The sequence below is a fragment of the Dermacentor andersoni genome, chromosome 1 (genome assembly GCF_023375885.2).
Source record: "Dermacentor andersoni chromosome 1, qqDerAnde1_hic_scaffold, whole genome shotgun sequence".
Taxonomy (NCBI): domain Eukaryota; kingdom Metazoa; phylum Arthropoda; class Arachnida; order Ixodida; family Ixodidae; genus Dermacentor; species Dermacentor andersoni.
In genome coordinates, this window is record NC_092814.1 from 218,436,861 (window position 1) to 218,453,095 (window position 16,235).

Consider the following 16,235-nt stretch of genomic DNA (forward strand, 5'->3'; position numbering starts at 1 on the left):
ATAAACAGCACAACACCATACAGCACAAATTATATATTTGCCACGTGTTATTAAACTTACATCATTAAAGTACATTAGAATTGGTGCTAAGGCTGGTGCACAATATATGCATATACTTTAAGCAATCAAATAATGCAGGAGCTTGGAATATGATTGACTATTCTCGGAACTGCTTTGATAATACAAAAGTCAAGGCTTTGTTTTTGGCATCACCCACTCCAATTCGTTTTCTTTTTTTTTTTTTTTCAATTGAAGCTTTGGCAAGGTTTGTGCCATGCGCATCGACCGTGATTTTTCCTTGTTCGTGCACGGCCATGACCATAATACAAGAAAATCGCCCCGGTAACGCAGTGGTCCCTGTCTACCTTCTTATATACTTTACCGCAATACATTACGTATGCTTCACCGCACATCATGACTGTATTGCGGCAAAGCTGATTTTATGGAACTGACATATGTAACGGACCTTTTGTTCTTCTGCTGCTCGCATGAGCATAAGCTCGAAAAACCACAAAATACAGACTTGGCTTGCTGCTAGTTGATTTCTAGCTAACATTTCGAGACGTCCACGCTGTTTACAAAAAAATCGGTGAAGTTTCTCGCGCTCGGACGCGCTTCAAAAGGCAGCGTGACCACCTATAATTAAGGCAGTCATAAGCGGCAACGAAATCCACACAAGGTACATCAACTTCCACAAAGCTACTGGGCAACGCCATCAATAAATGGCACAGGGGCCACCCAGGAGCTGGCAAAAGCTGCGATGACATCCACACAAGCCACGTCGCTTTCCACAAAGCTATTGGGCAACACGATCAGTCACAGGCACAGGTGAAGTCCGCAAAACACTACATGGGCAGAACCACTACGGCCATACTCAATCACTTCGCCACAAGCTCTCACATTTAACGACATCAAACAGCTACAATCACTTCTCTACAGCCACGGACACAGGCGAAGACCGCACGGGCAGAACGGAAGCACCGATTCAGGGCTCTCGTAGCGTTCATCGCTTTAGCGCCACCTATTTAAAAATAATATACGGAGCCAAGCCAAACCATTATTTAGCGTCTATTTGGGTGAACCTAACGCTTTTGGGCCCTAAGCGTTCGAACGACCAGGGCACTATAACGCTTACCCCCCCTTTCCACTCCGTCGACCGGGTCGCAGGAACGGCGGCCTTCGCGCCAATTATTGAGCAACTGACTTGGATCTGGCTGTGGCTTCAACTTATTGTTCGTAGTGTGTTGTTAGAAAGTTGTGAAATCCGTATTTTGCTAACTTTTACAATCGCTAGGTATGAAAGTTCTTAATAAAATGTTACGACTTCGTTTTAACATTTTTTGGATATAAGCTAAATATTTCTAAAGCTTTAATTTTACCTGGCCCATAACCATCGTACCTAAGGGTGGTAAGTGGCGCCATCTCTTCTAGAAAGAGTGCAGCCGAGTTGCGACCTCGTTTCTCCTTTTTCTCACGCCGATCCTGTCATACATTCCTTCCGTGGACGTCAGCAAGCGCAGGCACAATCCAACATTTGACAGATTTCGTCTAGTCCTGCTCTTCTCACCTCATTGAGACCAGGTAAGCGAATTTTTGAAATCGCGGTTCACCGCTGTTCGGCTTGGAGAGCTTCGTCTGACAGGCGCTCCGATCCGTTCGGCGCACCCAGCATCCGTGCAGCAGCTGAAAGCGGAAGGTCTAAAGCACGCACGATCGCAGATCTGCAGTCAGTGGTCCCGTGTGTGCCTTGATCAGCTGTTCTGCTACCCCTCAAGCAATCTCTTGTTGATGCGTTCTTTTCTCCTTTACCTCGTGACGCGGGCGACGATGAACTCGTTAGAATATGCGGTGGCCGAGTTTTTTTTTTTTTTTTTTTTCCACAGACTTTGTGCCTCACGACTCTGAATCGATGCTCGTCCAGGCAGCGCATTGCTCGAAGCCACTACGGGTGCTCTAATTGAGTCGTCACCTGGAACACACTAACCATTGAAAGCCGCCTCAAAATTATTCTATTGCGGGCTAACTCGCCAGCGCCGTTCGTGAAGTAGTATGACTGAAACGAGATCCGTACTGTGTACGTCCTACTTTATCACTGTGCACTTGACAGATGTCTTATTTTTCCGTGCCACGAGGAGCCTTATGTCGTTATGCGTGCATGTTGAGCTCTATTTCTGGCTTTGTATTCTGTGGAATACGACTTATTTTGTACGGTAATGTTAAATGTGCGTTATTTATGTCGTTGGTGCAAGTTGACATAAATGCGCAAGCGAAAATTTTGGTTTAAACGACAATTCTTAAAACGAACAGTTTAGACGCTTTCGTGATGCTCTGCAATTAATTCTTGTGGAAATATTATCTCCGCTTCACTCGTTCTACTGACGCGGTCATGAATTTTATATCTCCCGTCCTGCCTTTCAAACATTTCGTGTCAATGAACAGCGCAAGCGTACGACCATCAGCGACCGCATCATGGAAGCTCTCATTTTGTCGTGGGGAACTCGTACAGTATATTTTATACTTACCTGGTGCCGAAATTACCATACAGTATATTTAAATGCAGCCTGAGCGAAAGCAGCACAATTACGCGACGGCTATACTTTTGCCTGTCGGGCCAACTCGTAAAGTTCATAGATTCCTTTTCCCTATATAATATTTTAGCCGTTTCGTTGTGCTGTTTTCGGAAGGTAGAAAGTATGTGTGGATAAAGTTGATTACGCCATTTATGAGTTTTTTTTTCTTTTTTTATGCTTTACCGGTGCGGGGATACTTTGCCTGTCGCAAGGGCCGACCTCTCTGTCTTTCCTATACCACCTTCAATTTTACTTAGTACTTGCTGTCATAACATCAAGGGCAGATTCGGGCATTTAGATTTTTCTGAAGGGTGAAACCTGGAGCAAACTGGGAAAAAGCCAATTGAGATTTCTCTCGCTCTCTCTTTTTTTCTGGGGGGGGGGGGGGGACTTCCGCGCAGGCTCAGTATTGCTAGCCACACACACGCGCATATTATGTGTAGTGACGCTTTGGTGTTAACGCGAATAGCGAGCATGAACACACAGGTGCTCTTTGCTATCTTGCAACCGCGCCGCCTAGGTACGCTGACTCCCCCCCCCCTCCATTTCTCTTTCTGGCTAACCTTGTATCTGCTGACTTCAGTTGTGCTAAATAATAATAATAATAATAATGATAATAATAATAATACGTCGAATATACGTCGGTCGTCCGGAGTGACATTTCTATATCTAACAGTGACATTATAGATCGGGCCCAGAAAAAGTTTCTAAGCATATATCATCACCGCTTTTCTAACACGAATGCTGGGCCTTCTTCTAGCACTGTTGAATTATTGTCATTGCCCTTATTTCACTGCCGACGTAATAGCGCTGACCTGTTGCTTTTCGAAGTCATTCACGGTATCCTCACCTGCCCCGAACTCCTCAGTTGTATCATGCTTCGTATTCTGCGGAAGATCACCAGATAACATATATATTTCCATGTTCCTGCCTGTCATCACCAACACCAAACCGTCCGCAGAATACAGTCTTTATAACGCTTATTTTTATTATCTTGATATTTTTCATGACTCACTGTCATTGTTCTTTTCCGAGCTTTGCGTTGTTGTGACATAGTTTCACATATTCCTCAACTGCCTTTCTCCTCCTTTTTCTTTTGTATTCACCTCGCGCCTTGCTGTATGTACACTTATCTTTTCAATATCATCAATCGCCTCTTCACAGAAAAAAAAGTTCTAGGACACTGGTCCAGACGGGTTTCGGCACTGAGCTCAAGTTTTTAAGGTCTTGTGAATTGTGCGACCGTCTTTGAATGTTGAACCACACGCGTCAGCGAACTTCCCGCAATTTCCTTCTTTCCTTCCCTCCTCTCTCTCCCTGTTATCTTTGTTTTCCCCTTTCCCATGCCCCCGGTGTAGGGTAGCCAACCGGACGTTATTCTGGTTAACCTCCCTGCCTTCTACTTTTCTCTTTCCTCCTCCTTTGAATGTTGTAGCGCGTAGCATCGCGTTATTGTGTGAATTTTTCTCAGTTTTTTTTTCTTCTTTCTCCTTTTATTCCCTTTACCCCATTCCCCAGCACAGGGTATACAGTCGGTACTTACACTGGCTAACCTCCCCGTCTTTCTCCCCCTTCTCTCTCTCTCTCTCTCCTTTTCAATATTATTCTTTGTATTAATTGTTCTTTTATTTTACTTATATTCCCGTGCTGTGTTTTTTTCTTTTTCTTTTTTTAATAACCACGGTAAATAAATGATTGATTGATTGATTGATTTTGTCTTACGCACATTTTACTCTCAGGCAGGCGGATCAGTTGTGCATTTGGTTCAACACAAGAAGCAGCAAAACATGAGTGATAAATTAATATCGAAGTAAAAAAAAAAGACCCAAGTATAAAAATTGACTGAACAAGATCAAGAAACAAAAAGCCTGGTCAACACCTTGAACTGCATAAGAGTGGTAATTAAAGTTATAACAGAGAAACCCATGTGCCGACATGACATACATACTGGAGTGAACCATAAAATAATTAGTAAAAATAGAATCGTGTAGAACAGTTCATGGTCTGGTGTTTAAACTTCCAATACAGGTAATTAATGCATATATTGCAGCACCTATACCGTCTGTCGCAGCTAACGTTAGCCAAGCTGTTCAAAGAAAAAAACATTTAAAAATTCACGGTGCAAGATACGATTCTAAGACCAGTGGTGCTCGGCCGTGAGAGGTCTGAGAACCGAACACCGTATATATCTCGAAATTGCATTTTGCGCCGCGTTTTCTGTTTTTTTTTTTTCTTTTTCTTATGACAGCTTGGCTAATGTGCTTGCTGGCCTCGAGCTGCCAGTCGCGCGCAAATTTTTCGTGTATTTCCGGGCTTCTCTCATGTTCGGAAAAATTATGTAGCACATATTAAGCAAAAGAAAGCTGTATAGGGAGTTTTTCATGTTGCTCTACAATTTACCATCGACATTTGTCACCTGCCTTTAATATTTGAGAAGGTCATTAATTAATTAGGACTAATTATGTAATTAGGCAGAGTGCAAAAGATAATCTGAGTATCTCCAAGAGACAGCAAACAACAATACTTTGATTCTGTCCAGCTACGTGGCATTTGCATGTTTTTAATGTTTGACTGAAGTTAGGTGGGACACCAAAGCTTCGCTTCACGTACATTCCAACATTTGCGCCAAATCGGCATATTTTTTTTTTACTTGTTTAAACTTAATTTGTTACCTTAAAAAAGCAAAAATAGAACTATACAACTCGGGCACTCTTATGTTGCACATAAAGTACTTTCGGTTTCACGGACACCGGGTGGAGCTACAACTTTGGTAACATCGTTTCAATGAAACTACACAGAGACGTATGTTTTCTTCGAAATGGTCTCCAAATTATTACACGTCTGCAAAAAAAAAAAAAAGTTGTTTGAAAGAAGAAAAAGGAGGGGAGAGGGGGTCATGAGCCTCATGCCTTAACGGTATAATCGATTCACTTTGCAGCATCTGAATTTCCTTCCACTATTTCCTCTAGGCTTCTTGATATATCGTGAGTAAAATGTTGGAGCTAGCGTTGATGCTTATTCTCTTTATATGTGGCGTGCTTCGAGTCAGGTGCACGTTAAAGGACCCCATGTGATCAAAAGTAATCTGTAGCCCCTCACTATACGGCGGGCTCCCATAGCCGCGTGCCCGTAGCCCATATGTTGCCTTGAGACGTTAAAAGCGTATCAGTCAAATCAATTAGGGGCTGCATTTTGTAACTGTTCATATTTCAGTCTTTTTTGCGCATCACCGTTGGCTTGCATTGCCGTGATCGGTCGCTCGGCGGCATGGGTGATCGAAGAGGAATATAAGGAATCCGCGCGAAATACAGCTTCGTCCGGTTTCATTGAAAACAAGACGGAAATATCTTACTCTGAGCTTGTTCGTAGCTTCGTGCATGTGAAGTTCGCGCTCACCTGTCGCCGAGTCTACGACAGCGATCTCGACGCGCTTTGTCGCGCGGCGGCTTCTTTGATCGAACGCCATGCGCTCGTGTGTTTAGCGCGGGCCGCTTCCGGTACGCGCTGGGGGCAGGGAGCGATGTTTTGATTTCTGGCATATAAGGAAGCTTGCTAATGAAAGGTAAACATTCGGCAGAGATCTGCCTGGTTGGGAACAATAACTGAATTAAAGGCTGAGAAAACTCCAACCAAAATAATTTTTTTCCCAGTCCTTACTTCACCGAATCGTGATGTATCATCAGGAGGACACTAGGAACGCTTACACAAATAAGGCAAGAGTGCGCTGAGCCGGCTTGTCGGTGTGAAATTTGCCTATCTGTCCGTGTAAAGAGAAACAGAGAATAATATGTTTAAATGACGTCTCGATGCCTATTTGCGGACGTGAGTTGGAGTAATCGTCACATGCGAAGCTCCACAGTGAGTGTAGTTTCTGTTTAACGTTAGCACGTGGCGTGGTCCACCTCTGCGATGTAGTAAATTCGATGCTTGTGTTCAGCGCACCCTGCGCCAGGTCGGTCGCGTGTATACTCTGTTGTCAACAGTCGTGTCACTTTTTGTTGTCTGCTAGCTCTTGAAGAACATTTCTAGAGGCGTTTGATGCCGTTCCCAAGAAACGAAGTACTCGCTACCATGCATTATTGCTGTGTTCTAGCAATATTGCAACAAAATCTGGCAGTAGTTGTAAAACGTAGCGCCGAAATTAAGTTCTGGGATATTATGACCCGCTGTGGTTGCTTAGTGGCTGTGTTCTTGGGCTGCTAAGCACGAGGTCGCGGGATTGAATCCCGGCCACGGCGGCCGCATTTCGACGGCGGCAAAATGCGAAAACACCCGTGTACTTCGTTTAAGGTGGACGGTAAAGAAGCCCAAGTGTTACAAATTTCCGGAGTCCCCCACTACGGCGTGCCTCATAATCGGATCGTGGTTTTGGCACGTAAAGCCCCACCATATTTCTTTTCGGGGGGGGGGGGGGGGATTTTGTGAGCCAAAACCATGATCTGATTATGAGGCCCGCCGTAGTCAGTGACTCCGGATTAATTTTGACTAGTAAGGGTTCCTTACCGTGCCCCCAATGCACGGTATATGGGAGCTTTTTTCATTTCGCCCCTATCAAAATGCGGCCGCGGTGGCCGGGATTCGATCCCGGGACCTCATGCTTTGCAGCGCAACGCCATAGCCACTAAGCGACTGCGGCGGGTCTCAAATGTAGCGTAGGTATCGGAACAGCAGTGTTAAATGGACATGCAGAATGCAAGCCGAGTGTGCTAAGAAAAAAAAAAAAAAACTGAAAATATTTTTAGCTGAGGGCCAGGTCTGAGTCCCGCGCAACTATAGTGCCCTCTCTGTTCCCTTCTTTTTATCTTTTCACCCCTTTGTCCCCTTCCCCCAGTACAGGGTAGCAAACCGGCAAGCGTTGACGTTGACAAAATCCTCGTTGACAACGAGGACAAGCAAGTGGACAAGCAAAGATACGCTAGTACATTATTGTGCGTGTCGGCTCGCTTGTCCACTTTGTCAATGCGCCTAAAAAATCCTAAGTATAACAAACCGGACGTGCGTCTGATTATCCTCCCTGCCTTTCCTTGCCTCTCTCTCTCTCTCTCTCTCTTCCACGTCAATGTGAAGATTATCCGTTTTTCCGTATAGCAAGTGTCGTTTTTGGAGATATCATTTCCCTTCCATCAGAGAATTTTAATACCAGAAAATTGACCGACCCACAGCGGAGCGCTTTCGTTTACATTTCGATGTGTGTCGCCGACCTGTCGTTGACAGGCCTTCGGAGGTTATCAAATGTTTGGAACCAATAACAGAATGGCGCTCAGAAAATTGTCACTAAGTTACAAAGTCGATAAAGTTACGTTGTGTACCACAGTACATGCTGGCATGCCTAGGAAAATTTAACTTAATTCCATTATGCCACTAGCCATAAGAGCCATCCGTCACGAAGGACTCTGCTTAGCCCCTGCACGTTAGTGGATTCGGCGTCCGTCGTAGACACAAGAAATACAGTGAACACTGGGACTTTTGTGGCAGATTCCTTCCTTTTCTTCTGCAACAGGGTAAAAACCTGTGTCTGCTGCAGAGAAAAATTCGGCGACGACTCATGGAAGGCGAAAAAAACTCACCCAGCCAGAAGCGTAGTGACCGCCCACCTTCCAGGGGCTCCGTGGTTCAAAGCTGATGGGAGCATTAACTATTGAGAAGTTGAGATAAGTAAAAGACGTTTAGAGTATTGGTGGAAAAACAAGTTTAGAAGGGACGGGGGTAGGATCGTCACAGGCATAGGTAGCATTACAAAATAAAGCAGATAAGCAGAGTGTTAGATTAGAATATCGACTGCGTATTGTATAAAGAGGTTAAAAGCTAGTGACCAAATTGAGCTGAACGTTGCCCTGAAAGAAGTAGTAAGTTGGTGCTCTAACTGGAAAATGGAGATTAATTCAGACAAAACAGTTGTGATGTCAATAACAAAAAGAAAACAAGCTTAGCATTTCCTTATGGTTTTAATAACGTCATGCTCCGAAATGTAAGCCAGTTCAAATATCTTGGTGTAATAACTTCTGATCTCAGTTGGACAGTTCACACGGAAGCTATAACCGCGAAAGCCATGAAAAAATTTGTTTTCCTTAAGCGGACGCTGCGGCACGCTGACCGTGACACTAAGCTTTTAGCATACACCACACTTCTCCGACCGATTCTAGAATATGCCAAAATAACCTGGTTCCCTTTCACAAGTAGCGGTATCGGCATGCTTGAAAATGTGCAGCGCAAAGCGATTAGATTTATTTTTAACCGCTATCGACGCGTTGATTCCCGAACCCGCCGTGGTTGTTCAGTGGTTATGGTGTTGGGCTGCTCAGAACGAGGTTGCGGGATCGAATCCCGGCCACGGCGGCCGCATTTCGATGGGAGCGAAATGCGAAAATACCCGTGTACTTAGATTTAGGTGCACGTTAAAGAACCCCAGGTGGTCGAAATTTCCGGAGTCCTCCACTACGACGTGCCTCAGAATGTGGTTTTGGCACGTAAAACCCCATAAAAAAAAAATGCCCAGACAGAATTGCTACGCCGTGCAGGTTTACCTTCACTCCGAAGTCGAGCTTAAATTCACCGCCTGAAGTTCTTATATACGTTATTGCACAGATATCTTAAGATAGACCACACAAGATACGTCGAAACTAAGAAAACAAGGCCACTATGTCATACACATGGTCTTACACTCGAAGAATATTCGTGCAACAATATATTCTACTATTCTTTTCTTCCTAGATGCATTCGTTTCATAAGGGCGTTTCATTCGCTCGTCGATACGTGAGTTCGTGGCTTAATGGCTTCAATATCAGGCTTCTGTGCTAGAGTTCCTTAGTTCGAATCCTGTCATTGGACAATTTTAATGATGTTTATTTAATTATTTATTACGCAATACACTGTTGAAAATGACGAGTGTACCAAGTCACAAAGCCGGTTTGAAAGCAAAAGAACGAAGTTTAGGCAAAACCATGTACTTCCTATAATTCCCATGCTGGGACAACCGCTGCCATTGCAGCTCCCGTAGACACTAGCGCCAGAGTTCCCTCTAGAAATTTTTGTAGGAAACTCTATGGGGCGCGCATGACTATTGATGTCACGAGAAGCGGCTCTCTGTGTGGCCGGCCCGGTTTCGGTTCGGTGTTTTTGGTTTTATTAAACTTAAAATTTTAACGATATTATGCGTTAAAGGAGGCGCACGGAAATCCAGAAGAGCCACTTCCTTCACACCCGAGCTCTTTTAGTTAAAGCAGCAATAATTAGATAAACTACTGAGTCAATTCCAATGTGCGTTGTTGGGCAACTTGTTACATATGTAGAAGGTGGGAACGAACACAAAATTGACAGGGACGAGGGAGGACACAGGACCGCACCCGTCTTCTGTCCTCCTTCGTCCATGGCAATTTTTTTTTTTTTTTTTTGTGCTCGTTCCCACCCTCCGCTAGGTTTTATAAACCAACATATGAAACAGAAAAGCAAATCACTGCTATATTTATATTGCATCCTCCGCTCTATGGCAGTTCGTGTCGACGGGTCTTTGAACTTACGCGGTTTACGGCGTCACAGTTTGCAAGAGCGAGAGGGGGGGGGGGGGGGGGGGGGGGGTTATAGACGCGATAAGAGCCATGAGCGCAAGTTATACGAGAACAACTCTGTGCCTCGTTCTGCCTCTGTAAGGAGTATTTTCGTTTATAAGTCGTGTACATTACTGCGCACTCAAATTACTTTCCAAGGGGCTGATCTTAGCGAAGAGAGAATTCGTGGCACTGGCTGTGTGCATACGGTTTTATTTATTTGAAAACATTGGAGGAAAGCGCCATACTTCATATTATTTGTTTCGTAGGGATGACCGCGCGGCGTAAAGTGAACACGAAATGTTTGCTTTTCTTTGTATCTTTAGTGTACCTGATCATAAACTCGCTGAAACGCTCTTCCCCCCTTATGCCGCGTGATTTTGTGTGCAGAGGGACGAGCTAGCCAAGGTTAACGGTGGTGAAAAGGCTGCTGTTGTAACGGGTCCCTCTTACAAATAATATACATGTATCTTTTTTTTTTTATTTAGCAGCTGGGATTTTATTCCTTTTCACGCAGAGCTCTCGCGAAAAAAAAAAAAAACTGACTTAAAATCATTTCCTGCAGTGCAAACTTACACATCCGCTTGCTTTGTTCGCACGCAAAACAGAGGGACAGAAGGTGAGAAAGCGCTGTAAGATTCGTCGGACTATCTCGCCGCTGCCACCATTTGAAGGAGATGAAGGTCGTAGACAGGAACTCGGTGAACAGGATTTATTTACATATTAACAGTTTAAGCAGGATACATTGGCAGACTAGCGCGACTCCCATATGGAGCCCGCAAAACTAACATACAGCAAACAGTTTACGAGCACACAGCTCACTAGTTCATTTCTAGCATGACAAGGAGCACTCAGCTCCGACAACGAGCACGACACGAGCACCCACTAGCAGCCGGCAAACGCTGCTTATAAGCCCTTGCTCGACGTCATAGTTCGACGTCATTCAAGATGACCCGCCTTTTTGGAGGATGAGGTGTGTCGACTTGGAGGATGAGGGCTCACATACACGTGCCGCACATACACACAGGTGAAAAGGCCGCACAGTTCTCGGTACCGCCCAGCTTTCAGTGCCGACATCAGAGGGCTTCGTAGAACTCTGCTTTGTCCCGGGTGGCTCGGCCAAGTACCAAATTCCTGAGTTGATCGCGCGCCACGTGGCTGCCGACCCTTCGCAGTTCTCCGAAGGGCGCCCCGTCTGGTGGGCTTGGAACACGTGCAGCGGGCTGAAAGCTGGCACGTTGTCACCCCGTACGGCCATTCTTAACAGCGCAGATTATTCGTTGCTGTCAGTGAGCAGATGAAACGTCTCACCCACTCTGTGCAGTGCAGCTAAGGCTAGGACTCGTGTCAGCCAATCAGTTACGAGAGTCGGCTGTGCATTCTGTAAAGGGAGTGCGGCTCGCCTATGATATACTTGCGCCACGGATCCTGTCGTGAAACTTCTGTTCAGTCGGCGTCGCGCAGAGGGCGATCGGCGGCGGACAGTGGGCGATCGGCGGCGGACAGTGGGGACAGTGGGCCTTTCTTCTGGGCCGCTATAACATAAAACTATTCCAAACTTTTCTATTCCAATTCTGCAATCAGTCCTCCGCTCTTGGTCAAAAACTTTTTTTGGACCACCCCCACTTCACCTGTCTGTCACGCGACGTCACAAAAACCGTGAAAGCTCCCTATCTGATATGACGTGTACACACTGATTATGCATGATTTGACCGAACAAAAGAAAAATAGTTATTTCTGATTCGACCTCCTTTCGCCATTAGTCCTCGGCTATTGGTCAAAAGTTTTTGGTCTGCACCCACTTCACCTGCCCACGCGACGTCACAAAACCGCAAAAACTCACCTCGTCAAAGTGACGTGTACGCGTTAAAGCTGCATTAATATGCCGAACAAAACTGAATTTTCTTCTGGATAGCCGCAGGATGTCCCGTTCCGAAAGGAATAAAAGATGGCTGCCGCCGATCGCTCAGGCACTGGCGACTTGCATTTGCCGGAAAGCATGGGTTTATTTGCGTATAATAAAACTTTTTGCGTGGCCGTGTAACATTTTCGAGCACTTTCAACACCTTTACGACCTCGTTCTGCCAACTCTTCTTTGCTGAGGATCCGTTTCAGCGTCATTCTTAAGCATCCGTTGCATGCCGCCGCGATTTTCGACCAGCCACCGCAAGCTAAGTAAGGGAAAGCGGACCAATCCCCGACGCCGGCACCGTCCTTTTCATCCGGTTATCGATTTTCAGTGCACTGGCTCGGCTTCATCGAATCCCTCTCCACTTCAGCGTGCTGCTCGCCTCTTGTCAGCCAATTAGATAAGACAAGCCGCTCAGTCCACGCAATGTTATTCGTTTTTCAAGCAAACAAATGTGACCTCCTATGAACGAGAAAAGAGTTTGATTGGTCTGTTCAGACAACCCTGCGGGTGACCGTCCGGTGCTTGCGTCGGCGGTTACGCAAATTTGACGTCAGGAGATTGGAATAAAAACATATTGGAATAGTTTTACGTTATAGGGCCCCTGGTTGGCTGACGTGACCCATAGCATTCTTTCGTTGGCAAGCGATGATAAATTGTCTAATTAGCGTGCTTCCTGCTCGGGAATGAAGTCCTTTTACTCGGAATGTGTGCTCGAGTCGATCAGCAGACGAACGCGCTTCGTGTCACTTTCACGTCTCCAAGCGTAGTTCAGATTGTTAAGACGAAAGCACCTGCTCCTCGCGGCCTGTATTTGCTGCGGTATTCGAAAATTGACTTACCTGTGTCGTGGGTAAGTGTGTCGAGGCCTGTACCTGCGTCTGTGCTATCATCGGTCGGCGCGATTACGCTCGCTGTGGCCGTGCTGGCGCTGTTTAATAGAGGACCAGCGCGCAAGTGCGCCGACACCATCGTTTTGCCATGTTTCGTGGATGTATTTTCACACCGAAATTAAATGCGAACACGAGAAAACTAACTATGTGGCGCATTTTTTACGCATCTACCAATGTGTGTAACACTGCGACGCATCCACGGATGCCTATTTTTGGAGCTATAGAACACAATAAGCACCCGAATTGGCCACGGTCGCTTATCGAACTCGCATGTAGCTGAGAAGCGTTTCTACTTTGCTTCTTACCGTTCGCGTTACATTCCTGCGTAGTAGTACGTAAAAGGTATAACATAGTCATTACTGAGAGAAAGAGAAATAAATGCAGGGATATAACCAGATTGCACCTTGTTTGCTACCCTACACTGGGGGAGGGGGAAGAAATATAGTTTCGTCCGAAAGGTGATCGCATTGATAGAAAAATATCAGATAATAACACGGAGTAAGTTAGTAACACGGAGGAGTAATAAATTGCACTAAACATTCGCTTACTAACTGAACAAGGGCGGTGTTACGCGCGCAAGGAAAAACATGAACACTCGACGAGCGCGAGCACTCGCTCTCACAACGCAGGCGTGATAAGGAGCGCCGGCAGCGGGGAGCACGCATGCTTGTTCCAAAGCAAACGTTTCGTGCTGCTGCTCGCTTTGCCTTTTCAACTGTGCCGCGTCTCCAAAGTTTGAATCACGTAACCTACGCTTGGCGCGCGGGGCGCACATACAGTCTTAGCAGCCTCTCGGCTCATCTTGAATGTTCTCCCTTTATTGTAACCTGGCAATCGTAGCAGATTACATTCAACCATGCCTCCGACATACGGCGTAGGGGTCGCGTTTACGCTCGGCCGCGCGGGCAGCCACGGCCGGGCTAGAGGAGACGCGCGTTGCCCGGCCGTGGGGCGACGCCATCGGCAGCGCCATGGAGAAAGCAAAGAACTGGGAACGAGATGAAATTGGGGCCATTTTCCTTATTTGAATGCTGAGCGCTTCGACGACTGTGTGAGCAGGCACTGCATGGTCCTGGGCAATGACTATCTAGTATCCTAGGAGTACAATCCTCGGGAATAAACGCGACGTTTCTGCCAGCACTTAGTGGGCTCTGTGCTTGGCTACTGTTCACGAGCGAAGCGGCCATCTCAGTCGCTCACGACAGACTGGCTGCACTCGTTTTGCTGTTTTGTCTCGCTGAGCTCTTCGCCCCTGTTCCGTGGCCGTTGAAAAGGTGCTACTGGTGATCGCCTGCGTCCGAGTTTCGGCGAAGACCAGAAAGGCGGAGATATTTGGCCCGTGGCCAACACGGAGGCGTGCAGGCACTATTTTCCTCCAAACGGAGTGGCTCCCCGCCCGATCCACGCTGTGACCGCGGGCGTCGTCGATCAGCGGCGCCAGCGGTGCCTCAGCGTCTGTTGTCGCTGCTGCCCGTGGCCGCTGGCGGCGACGGGTACAAATGGTGGTGCCGTGCGCGGCTCCCGTTCCTTTCGTCCGTGCCACAGGGTTGTCGCCCGGTGGACCGCACCGTAATGATTCGCCGCCTTCCTCGGTGCGCAGTGTACTGCGCTGTTGCGTCTCCAGTATTTTTTTTCTGTGTAATTCTCGTGGGTTCTCTCTTTTCTGTAGCAATATGTTCGCTGTTCTTTTGTTTCAGCACTTCCTTCTCCCATCTTCCCTCAACGTCTTCATTCAGTGCACAGGAAGTCTTCTTCGGCCGCTATGCAATTTCTTGTTCTGGTCAATTCTTCCGCCGTGGTTCTGGTCCCCAAATTACACGCACAGACGACGTCACTGTCAAGAGTCTCTACACAAAACCCTGCCCAAATTGCCGCGCTCTGCAGCCTCACGCTAGTCCGGCTTCCGACTGCACATTACCTCCGGGAAGGAGTTCAATCCCCGGCTGTGCGTTTTTTTCTTTTTTTTTGTCATTTGCCATGTAAGGAGGATAGAGGTGAGGATGAGGAGGTGGCCTGATGACGACAGGATAACGGCGACGACTTGACGATAGCGGGAAGGACGGTCACAGCAAACCCATGCATGTTCCAAGCATTAACTGCTGTCGCAGTAAAACTGGGGTAAAATCTCAGGGCAGCGTCCTTATTAGCTAAGGATGTATCACGACCGTGTTGAAGGTCCTTGTCATGCACGTCAGCCGCGATATTCGAGTGCGCCAACAAGGAACTCCGCCTTTTTCCAAGTGCGCGCGTTTCAGCAGCGACGAAATTTGAGTCCCCCTTGCCGTATTTAAGCGGCATGCGGTTTTTTGATTACAGCTTGTCTCTCCTTTCTTTCTTTATTGTACAAATGGCAAAAATTCTCAGCTGAGTATATTCTTCGCAGTTCGCTTCGCTTGCAGATTGTCATTGCGGTGTGCCGTTACGTATGTAAAGAAATAGCGTCGTCCTCACTGCGCATGCTCGGAACGTTATTGGGTTTCTGCGGTTTACGCGCGCTATGGTAACGTACGTTATTTGGCGAGTTTAACGTCCGTAATGTTTACGGACGCTACGAAATGGCGTTGTCGAACATGGCGACACCCATGGCTCCCACTTCAGCGTTAATTCTCGTGATGGCTACGCTCTCACTCGCGTTGATCGCCAGTAACTATTGTAATGAGCTTTCGCTTTCTCTAAACGCCCCTGAAAGGTTAGTTATGAGCGCATTGCACGTCCATTTTCTGAGATCGTTCGGCGATTCTGGCGCCCGTACGCTTAAGGAGACGCGTCGACATAGCAACAGCAGGATGGTTGCTAATGGACCGTCTTGGCTTAGATACGTTTGGCACGAGGCACCAGTCGGCGCCCTGTTTTATAACGTTTTCTTTACACTCTTAAAAAAACATTACACCCTGTGGGGCTTATCTTGTCCAACAACGATAATCGTCATCTGTCTTGCACGCGTTTCCTTTCTTTAACGCTGCGAGCCCGGTATTTCCCATTCACGAACGGCTTGCGAATTATCAGTGTGACACAGCATTCTCGACAGGAAAGTAGCTAGCGCCAAGTTTTCAAGAAAGGAGACGCAAACAAGGCAGATGACGATTATCGTTGTGGGACAAATATACACCCCAAAGGGTGCAGCCGTTTGAAAAGTGTACATTTGTGTTTCCGTAAGGTAAACTACAAGACTTGAAAGGACACGCACAGTAACGTCACGCAAAGGTGCTTACGTTTAACGTACGTAAGGCGACAAACGCTATTCTAAAACTGTCTAATGCTTCAGTTGTTTCTGCTGACAAACCATGCGCGAATCGTGAAAATTGGACGCCAGCGGTCT

At 46.6% G+C, this 16,235-nt stretch overlaps 1 protein-coding gene across 1 annotated transcript in view; it reads left to right on the forward strand.

Annotated features, from left to right (window-relative positions):
- The first annotated feature begins 1,385 nt into the window (after positions 1 to 1,385).
- Positions 1,386 to 16,235, forward strand: part of LOC126548236 (ecotropic viral integration site 5 ortholog-like) — a 245,437-nt gene continuing 230,587 nt past the window's right edge. Inside the window, exon 1 of the mRNA XM_050196387.3 lies at positions 1,386 to 1,581. The gene's annotated coding sequence lies outside the window, so the exon portion shown is untranslated. The remainder of the gene's footprint in view (positions 1,582 to 16,235) is intronic.